The sequence below is a fragment of the Megalops cyprinoides genome, chromosome 3 (assembly GCF_013368585.1).
Source record: "Megalops cyprinoides isolate fMegCyp1 chromosome 3, fMegCyp1.pri, whole genome shotgun sequence".
In the NCBI taxonomy this organism is placed as follows: Eukaryota; Metazoa; Chordata; class Actinopteri; order Elopiformes; family Megalopidae; genus Megalops; species Megalops cyprinoides.
The window spans coordinates 27164429-27174967 of NC_050585.1; the positions used below are offsets into that span (position 1 = coordinate 27164429).

The 10539-nt window shown below is 40.7% G+C and overlaps 1 pseudogene; it reads right to left on the reverse strand.

Moving 5' to 3' along the window:
* Window positions 1–5331: 5331 nt before the first annotated feature.
* Window positions 5332–7197, reverse strand: LOC118774450 (annotated as a pseudogene).
* Window positions 7198–10539: the final 3342 nt, after the last annotated feature.

A 10539-nucleotide genomic window follows, 5' to 3' on the forward strand; every position in this document is an offset into this window, starting at 1 on the left:
ATCCAATATATTGGTCAGTGGCAAGAGTGTTTCTATTACCTACTATGCCACCTTGGATTATAGAGAACTTGGAATGTAATACATTAAAACAAATAGTGGGAAACTAGAGACAGTCAGGTCCTTTTATTGGGGTTAGGGAAGCACAACCTGACTAATTACCTCTAAGAAGAATGAAACAGGAATGATCCACAATGATATTTGTTACATCTTAATACTATGTAAGGGAGAATAAATAAGGGAGACACAGAGATGGACTGAATGGAGAATATAATGACTTAACTGTCAATCTTGGAACTCAGCAATGACCCATACAGTATGCACAGAAAAGGGGGCCTAATGGGTATTCCTGAAGATCAAATAGAATTAGACAAATATGCAACATATCCCTCCCCCTTTAACTTCAACAGTAAGGAATACATATTTATATGAAACATCTTTTCTTTAAAGATTAATTTTCAGACTTCAGACTCCTTTCTAAAATTTATATAAACTGCTCATGTTCATATAACTGCAATAAACCACACCAAAAACAACAATCTCCTGAACTAGGGTAGACTAGGGTAGTCCCCGATGTAACCCTGGGAATTTATTCTGCCCAATATCAGGGGTTAGTCTTTAACTAGGTCAGAGTCAAACATTATTATTATTATTATGAATGTACTGTATGTCAGCGAGCAGCTGGATAACTTAATTTCCCACTGGGATTAATAAAGTACATATCTATCTATCTATCTATCTATTTGAGGGTCTTTTCTCTCAAGCAGGGCATCTGACCTCTATCAGGTAAGCCTTTAGTCTCAGTGCCTCTGGATGGAGTTAATCTGCACCTTGGTGGGGGTGCAGTGCTGCCCACAGGAAGCACCCTGGCTGATCCATGTGAGTGTGGTGGTTCATCCACAGTTCCAGGTAACTTCATGGAATCCTCAGGTAAAGGCTCAAGACCCTGATAGTTCTCCAGTAGCTCATCAGTGTGACTTTGAGTACAGAAAGTTAGGGGAACACTGCAATGCAGAGAGCCTGTCCAGGCTTCTCTTGTTGGTCACCCACCCTGAGCCATCAAAGACTGACATCTTCTATTTCAATTAAGTCACAAATCCTCCTGTCATGGCAGCTTAGGTTAAAAACTTCACATGCACTGACCTTCTTGTTGTTGAAAGAAAAAGACATGGTTACTCATTGTAAAGGAGAAGTGTCAGGGCAAGAAGAGGCAAACAGTGGCTTTGGAAAGTATTCAGACCCCTTCACTTTTTCCACACTTTGTTGTATTATAGACTTAATATAAAATAGATATCTTTTGGCTGTCAGTCTACACATAATAACTCCTATTGACTAAGCAAAAGCTTATCTGAAATTTTTGCAAATGTATTAAACTTAAAAATTTTATAATTAATAATGATTAATAATAATTAATTTCATAATTTTAACAAAAAGGCAGCTACTCACCAACCAAAGAAGTGGTGCCACAATAACAGAGGGGAAGAACATACAAATGGAGAGATGCCAAGGATTATTCAAGTAGCAGAGTTTTCAGGCAGGGGACAGAGTCCTTGCTCCAAACTATTTCAAGGAATACAAGTGGGTTCCAGCTAATGTTATTGCTCAGACTGACCCTGTGTCTTACACAGTTGACAGTCTCATCTGGAGGAGATAAGTGGACCACCTTTTGTCATTGGCAACCTCCTATGATGACTTGCCCCAAGCAGTGACGATTGCTGATCAGAAAATGAGTTAAATACACTGTTGACTGCCATAGCCCTCCTTGTACAGAAAACATGGAAACCCACCATAAATCAACCACTGCACTGCCTGTTAAAGTCTGTAACAAAGGTTCATGAACATATCTAATAAGGAAAAAAATAAATGATATCTTATGCCGATCCTACCACGTAACATACTGACAAGCTTACACTTTTTTAGCATATTCACTTGCTTTGGGGTTTGACAATCGGAGTAGTGAATTTTGCTTTCAATTTCAGTATTGCTGTTATATCCAGCAATAAAATATAGAGAAATTCTTATCAGGAAACAACAGATACTGTACATTACAGTTAGGAATGGAATTATAGGATTGAAGTGGATATCTGTGTAGTGAGATTCCCCAGGACATATTGACTTGAGAGAGTAATAGAAACACTGAAGCTGTTTGCCCAATATAAGATGTGATCAATTGAAGTGGACAGACAGCCCTGTGTCTGCATAATGTGGAGGCAAGTTGAGACATTGGGAAAGTTTTTGATCATGATAATGTGTAGGCTCATGTATATAGATTATTCCAAAGAAAGGTAGGCTTTCTTGATGTGGTGTCATAGTGAAAGGACAAATCAAGGATAACAGACATTTTTGCAATCATTTGGTGAAGGATTTATAACCCAGTTCATCACAGTAGTAAGAAGGACCTCCCGAAATTGATTTCCTTTTGCAATTCTTGAGATAGTCCCTGAATAAATTCTAATTTGCAAGAGAAAATTTGATTCTTTAATATGCAAATTATAAGCCATATATGTCATGCACAATAACACACAAATAATTCATTTACTGTTTACTGTGTTTACAAAACCAATTTCACCATCATCAGGATGAACGTTCATAGATCTCTTGCGTGATCCTAAATTCATCACATTTCATATTACACACATTAAGGATGAACCATGTCAGAACTCAGCAAAACTGAAAAACAAATGTTGTGATAAGTAACAGAATTTGTTGCTTGGATATGCAATCTGACATTTGTCAACTTCTTTTGACTTCTCTTCTTAAAACTGATGCCACATTTTAAAAGATTCTAATGATTTATTAGTATGGATATTATGTAACTTCTATTTCCCACTGCCACATAATAATTTAAAGTCTCTACCCCTCTCATTCAACCAAACTAGAGGCTTAAAGAGTTTTAACTCCTTACTGTTCTCCTGGTCAAAGAGGTTCTTCAGCTTATGAACTAAAGCATGTTGGTTAAAATGTTAATTATGTAGAAGATGAAAAGATAAATAATGGATGAGCATTAATTAGGGCTGCCCCCTAATAGTCGACTAAACGTTAGTCGATGAGAAGTGTCTTAGTTGACCAAGTTTTCAGTAGTCGGTTAGTCGCAGAAAAAAACCCCTCAAACTCCATTCAAGAGCTGCGCCTTGTCGTTAAAAAGTTATTAGGCTATGTCGGGCAGGAAATCATCTAAAGTGTGGGATCATTTCGGGCGTGTAAAGGATGACCCCAAGAATGTGACATGCAAACTCTGCATGCAAAGATTCGCCTATCATTCGTCAACCTCAAACATGACTTATCATCTGAAACATGTAGGGGAAAGCCGGTACAAAAGTAACACAGGACGAAAGTAACACAGCGATTTTCTCTGAGCCCATACAAATCTGATATGCCTGACTGCGTCAGCATGTACAGCATGCAACACTTACCAGAACCCTGAAAAATCACGTGGATACATCATAGGCCTACTTTCGCGGAGTTATACCTGTGAAGCTGTTTTCAATCATGGAAAGTTAATTCACTCAAGCGGTAATTTTTTTTTTTGAATGCCAAGTTGTGTCCATTGTTTCATGTGTCATACTCATGATCATTTGACAGATTAATTAGTACTTGAACACATCCTGAAGTTTGCCATGTCAGAGTTTCTCAGTTTAGAAGCAAATCAGTTTTAACTCTCGGGAGTCATTGTCGGGACGATTGTAACAGTTGTTTCTTTCGTCCCTCTACAATAACAACTATACTTATTATATTATTATACAGAAGTCGTTCCACATTTGTACAAAACAGCACCTTGGTATTGATAGAACACACATGTGAGTTGTTGATCACAATGAAAATTAGTTTCTGTCTGTAACGTTATCTATCAAGTGCATAAAATCACTGCTGTAATAACACTAAGGAAAAATCTGATTTAGTTTTTGTGCAGTCCAAAGCTGCGACTAGCAGGCTGTGACCACACACTGTGAATGACACCATGAAATGTCTTTCAAAAAATTTCAATTCATACCCTTCATTAGTGGTGCAGTGAGAGAAAAGGGGGGATATCTACTCCAGTCTACCAATTAATGAGCAAATTTAACCAAACTGAATTAAACTGATCAAAATACACAAAGGGTTGGGGAGCTGACAGAGCATTGTACATTATAACATTATGCTCCTCCATTCCTTTCCTAAAATGAGCTCGTGCATAATTTTAATCAGCTTGTACATGTATGTACCCATTTTTATAAATGTGCTTGGTTCATTTAGAACTGAGGAATATAATTGCTGTGTAATTACTCGGTGATGTGATTAAACTGTGATTAATGGAATGTTGTGAATTGTTATGAGTCTTTTCCCCAAACCTTTTTCTACATTTTAATTACAATTTCTGTTTAAAGGAAAGAGGGAGGGAGGTGGAGATGTCTGAATTTAATGAACTACCATTATGACAACTGTAATTGCAATAAGCATAATCAGAGAGGATCACCACAAATGTGCACTTGTCCTTGCTGGCTACAACCCAGCAATAACTGATGTCCTCTGCATTCTGATTCCATGTGATCTTCCTTGTTGAACAAGCAGAAGTAACAAATTGGCATTTAAAAAATTCATTATCACTTTCAATTAAAGAAAAATAAATTAATAAGAGGAAGGTTCTAAATGGCCAAGGTTAAATGTTTAAAAAAACCTCACTCAGTTATGTATTGTTCCCATCCTGTGAAATTTTGTTAATAGGAGGACTTTGCAATCAATGAATGTAATGAATGTGAAGCAAAACTGCAAAAAAATGTAAAACACTGTTGTACCGTAGTAGATCCAGCTCAGTCATAACTAGACATAAAAGACCAAAAGGATACTAAGGTACATAGCCAAAAGTAGAGAAAACAGGTGAAAGGAGGTTGTGGTAAAACTATAAGGCTTTAATCTGATGATAGTTTGACCATGTTTTGAATACTGTACTCTGTTTTGGTCACTGCATTATAAAAAGATACAGATGTCCTAGAAAACATAGAGAATATTAAGAAAAAGACAACAGGACCTTTAAGTAACACTTTAAAAATTGAAAACAAAATTAAATCTACAGCAACAGTTCACCCTCGGTGGAAGTTTCTGAAACCACATAGGTGCATCCTGTTAACCTCTAGACTTGGAGGAGGTAACACACAGAGGATACTGCTACAGTGGTAACCCTGCTAGGAAAAGGATGCATGTCTGTCTCATCAAGGTGGGCTGTGACACAAATGGTTCAGGAAGCAAATGCAAATCCAATCTGGCATCTTCAGTGACAAAGTGTCAAAAAGAATCACTCAAAGTTGCATGCATGAATGTTGCATTTGTGGCCAGGTTGTCACGGCAAGATGAATCTTCTCAAGGCAAGCCACAAAAAGATGCAACTTCAATTTCCCAGGGCACTGTCAGCTCCAGTAAGATGAGCTGTCTGGTGGCCTCAGAGACCAAAATGATGTCTGGTCTCAACGAAGACTGGACGAAGTGGGATGGAATTTTCAGCTGCCTCTCCAGGTCAACAGTCATTGCCCAGTCTCATGCCGTGGAGAGCAACCAACAGAGTGTTCCTTGAGTCTTCTCTTTGGCTGCTCTCCCTCCTTGACAAACGTTATTGTCCTGGCTGTGGCGTGGGTGTATCTGCTGTCGCTGATCCCCATGCTGATTGCCTCAGCGATGGTCTTGAGGACCTGGTCGTGTCTCCAGCGATAGCTCCCCTAACCCAGTGCTTTGGTGCAGCTGCTCAGAATGTGTTCGAGTGTCCCTGTCTTTGCACACAGGGGGCATGCGGGTGTTTCTGTTTTGCCCCATGTGAACAGGTTAGATGGGCTGGAGAGGACATCATAGACCCCCTGAATCAAGAACTTGACCCTCTGGGGGTTCCACTTCCAGATGTCCTGCCAGGTGACATTCCTCTCCATCGTCTGCTCCCACTTCAGCCAGGCACCCTGCTGTCGCACTGCCACTGACCTACTCCACTGAAGCGTGCACCTCCTCCTGCACCAGCCTCTGCCTCTCCTTCCTGCTGGCAGTGTTGTACTGGGTCGATGTTGAGCTCCTGAGTCTGGCCCTGCCCTGTGCCACACTCCCAAGCAGGGCCTTGTGCCTCAGCCGATCTTCTGCTTGCTGGACTGCCTCAGCTACCCTCCACTTCCTCCTCGTCCTCATGGATACCCCTGCACCGGACACTCTGGTGTCTCTTGACCCGGTGTACTGCAGGTGTTGTTGTGTCCGTGCCACGATGAATTCCTCCCTGACAGAGCTGAAGGGGAGCCTGAGCTTGTTGCTATTCCCATACAGCCCAATGCTGCTCAGGCTGCGTGGCACACCCAGCCATCTGCTGAGATAGCTGCTCACCTTGCGCTCAAAGCCTTCTACTACTGTCATGGGGACTTCATAGATGAGCAAGGGCCAGAGGATTCTTGGGAGGATTCCGTGCTGGTAGACCCAGGTCTTGAATCTTCCGGGGAGCCCAGACTTGTCCGCAGCTCTCAGCCAGCCCACCAGGTCAGCACTAGTAGCCTTGATGGAGTCTGTGTCCTTCAGGCTGCAATTGAAAACCTTTCCGAGGCTCTTCACTGGTTTCTCTGTGATGGACGGGATCTGGTCTTCTCCCAACCTGAAGCGGAACTTGTCAGTGATCTTCTCTCTCTTCAGAACCAAAGACCAGGACTTTGGGGGTTTGAAACTCATGCGAGCCCACGTCATAACCCCTGGAGGATCCACCTGGCTCCTGGTACAGTTGTTGTTGTCACCGTGAGATCGTCCATGAAGGCTCTGATGGGTGGTTGCCTTACTCCAGACTTACTGACAGGGCCCGGCACTCTGCTTCTGTTGACTTGACCAGCATGTTCATTGCCAGTGCGAAGAGAGTCACCGATATGGTATACTCGGTGATAATCCCCACTTCTAGCTGGTGCCAACCAGATGTCATCTGGCCTGAGGAGACCCTCAAGCTGAACTTGCTGTAATAGTCCAGGATAAGGTCTTTCACCTTCTGGGGTACATGGTGTCTCTCCAGTGCAACCTCAACCAGCTTGTGGGGGATTGAGCCATAAGCGTTGGTAAGATCTAGCCACAGTACAGCCAGGTCCCCTCTGCCCTCTCTTGCCCTCTGATGAGCTGGGTCACCACGCCTGTGTGTTTGAGGCACCCAGGGATTCCCAGTATGGGTCTGTGAATGCAGCCCAACTGCTCTCTGAAAAAGCAAATGCCTTCCCAGCATTCCATCCCTAGGCTTGGGTGAGGGTAGTGTTGGCACCAAGACCACCATTAATGTCAATTTAGCACAGATTACAAGGACGCAGTAACACATAAAATGCAATTTATTTTTCCCCTGTTACAGAGGTGGTAATATTTACAGTTCAGACAGACACACATAAATAACAAAGACTGAATATGTACAAGCAGTGGCAACGGGTGAGCTGGAAACAGGGGTAGTGGAAACATCACCTTTAAATCTATCATTACTTTCAACCCGTTCCCCTTTATCCTCCTTGATTAACAATAAAGCAAATAATTCACAGAATAATTGACACCAATTGTAAATAGTTTAAATGATCATGCTTGCGAAACAGCGCAGATTGTCTGTAGTTTGTGTGCTTGCGAAAGCTACAACGTGACATTGTTGGACAAGGATGGAATTTATTGATGTAAATTACATTAAATGCTCATGACACATCACAGCTTTTGTGAGGTCTGTGTTCTAAACGTTATTGTTCATTGCGCTCAACCTAACCTGAAAGTTTATTCTCAGTAATTTAAATCGATTTAACTAAATTTATCTCTGTATTGTATTTTGATTTTTTTAACACAAGAAAGCTATAATTTGAAACATTTAAGAGAAAGCTTTGGGATTACTTGCCACTTAATTATTCAAATTGCCATCCTTGTTATTTTGAGCATTTAAAGCAATTTAAATCGCTAAATGCCATCCTTGTTAATTATAAGTATATATACTGTATATATGTAATGAAAGCCAATGCATATGCTCATGTCACTGCTGACCTTGCTCTCTCCCCAGAACAGTTTTCACTCCCCTTATCTAGGTGAAACTCCTCCCACAGGAACCTCCAATTAAAATTACACATTTTCCAGTGTGTTATAATTCCTTATGTGGAGGGAATCCACATAGAAATGCCTCACGCAGAGATTAATGTTGGCAAATCATTTAATTTATCAAGTTTAGACACTGGACATCATAGAATTATCAGGCTGGAACAAACATGACATATGACATAACATTGTCTCATTGTGATGGTTGCACCCACTTTCTGCATATCACACATGCACTGGCATGAACAGGCATACTACACACCCTTGCTATCTGGCCATTTGTAATTTTCACCAAAGCCAGAAGTGACAATCACTGTGAGGGCAAGCAAAATGGACAAAAGTATGGTAACATAACAAACAGGAAAAATTTCAGGAAACCAGGAAAAGTTAACCAAACATTACCCTTTCTTTTGTCAGTATTCATGTACATATTGCATGCTTTGTGCGTCTGTGTAGCTGATGGTGCTAGCTATGTCTAGAGATGTAGCATTAGGATTGCGATTTATGTGCATGCTGCCCGGTGTGTTTACCCACTGGATTACCCATTCCAGCATACTGGACTGTTACCTGTTCTCAACTGATCGTCTTAATGTACATACCTACATACGTCCACTTGGACATTTGTGGTTTGAACTACCATTTCACAAATGGAAGCCAAAAGATCTGAAGGACCTAGAGCAAATAAAGGAATTGAAGCACAAGGCCATTATTAAAACACTACAGTAAGTGTCTTATCAGTCTAATCCATACCAGCAGGGGACATACAAAATACTATTTACAGGGATGTGAATGTGAACCTTCATTTTTTGGAAGAAAATCCATTGGACCGGATACGCTTTTTATGAGTATGAATTGTACGTACAACCAATCTGACAGACATTTTGGAATTTGTTCTTTATCATCAGCACATTCTGTGATACACAAGTACACATTTAAGCTAGGTAACAACTTTTTCTATTCCATTTTTTTTCATGGTGATTACAGACAACATGCAGTTTTATATTAGGAACAACTGGGATTCATCAGCATATGAACAAGGGTAAGAATGAAATCTGCAAGTTTTATGAACCTGATGTGACTTTTTTGAACAAACTTTTCCCACAAAATCATTTCAACAAACAGTTTGATAAATGAGTTCAATCTAAATTTTGTGTAATGCCATTAATATTAAAGTATAACATAAAATATAATGTCGTGTCGTGACCGTTGCACAGAGAGTAAGAAGCGGCAACAGTTGCAAAAAAAGAAGTCGTTTATTCCCTTTTAATTTTTTTACAACTTAAGTGGGTACTGGGAGGTGTTGCTAACTTTTTCTTCTTCCCAAAACAAAACACCAACGTTCCCCTCGCCCCCCGAACTTTAACCGGAACTCCCCTCAAAAACAAAAATGCTCTCTCCCCCTCCTCAACAGCTAATTTCCCATGCAACAAATGTGACTGACACACACATGGGGGAATGACACACCTGCACAGACAGGGACGATGACACAGACAACTGCGTGCGTGTGTAGGGGGGGGTTAACCACGGCGCTACAATAAGCAGAAAAAATCCATCATGCACTATGTACGTTTTTATTCCATAGCCCAGGATGTTCCTGTTTTGTCAAAGGTATGTTTCTTGAAATGCCAGATGGTGTGACTTGGACTGGATCATCATCAGTGATGAACCCTGGGTCATAGGGTATTTCAGGTCTTAGATCAGACACCCTCATCTGGGCGACCCAGCTGGGGGTGATCAGTCCCTGGCTTGTGTCCAAGTAGTGCGCTACACCACCCCTCTTGATCCACAGCCACCTTGATGCTTTTTCTGCAGCTTCAATGATGTTCTTGGTGGCTCTTCTTTCCTGCAACCCTCTAATGCCAAGGAGACTGAGTGTCCGATGTAGAGACTGCCCTGCAAAGCCCCTGCAGCCCACCTCAATGGGCTTGCAGTGGGCCTTCCACCCAAGCCACCCATGTAAACATCCTTAATTGGAATACTGGTAAAATTCTAGAAATACTAGCTGTGACTGTTTGTATAAGAGCCTAAACAACATCTCCAGGCATGAAATAATGCATTAAAATAGTATATTATTAATAATGCAATTTTATTATTTATTTAGCAGACACTTTTATCCACTGTCAGATCTTATCCATAACACAAGAATAGAATGTGTTCAAAATAACAAGCAACAGTAATAAGTTACACTGATATTCATGAATAATAATTCATTTTAGGAATTATACAGAGGCCTCTAAAAATGTCTATTCAGATGAAAATATGTTTTATTTGCTTTCTGATTAGCAGAATTTGCTTTGGATATATTTCTCACAAAATGCAGACACCATACTCAATTTTGAGAGAGCAGCTCTTAACAGTCTCTGTAATCCAGGATAGTGCCAGTTTAGGCAATGTAAATTGAAATGAGTGCCGGTGCCTGATGTCTGAGTAGTAATTAGTGCATCTTTGGTGGAAGAAAAAAAAAAGTGTAACAGTAATGGTCTCTCTCAGCCTGTCAGCCAGTACTTATTAAGGAGT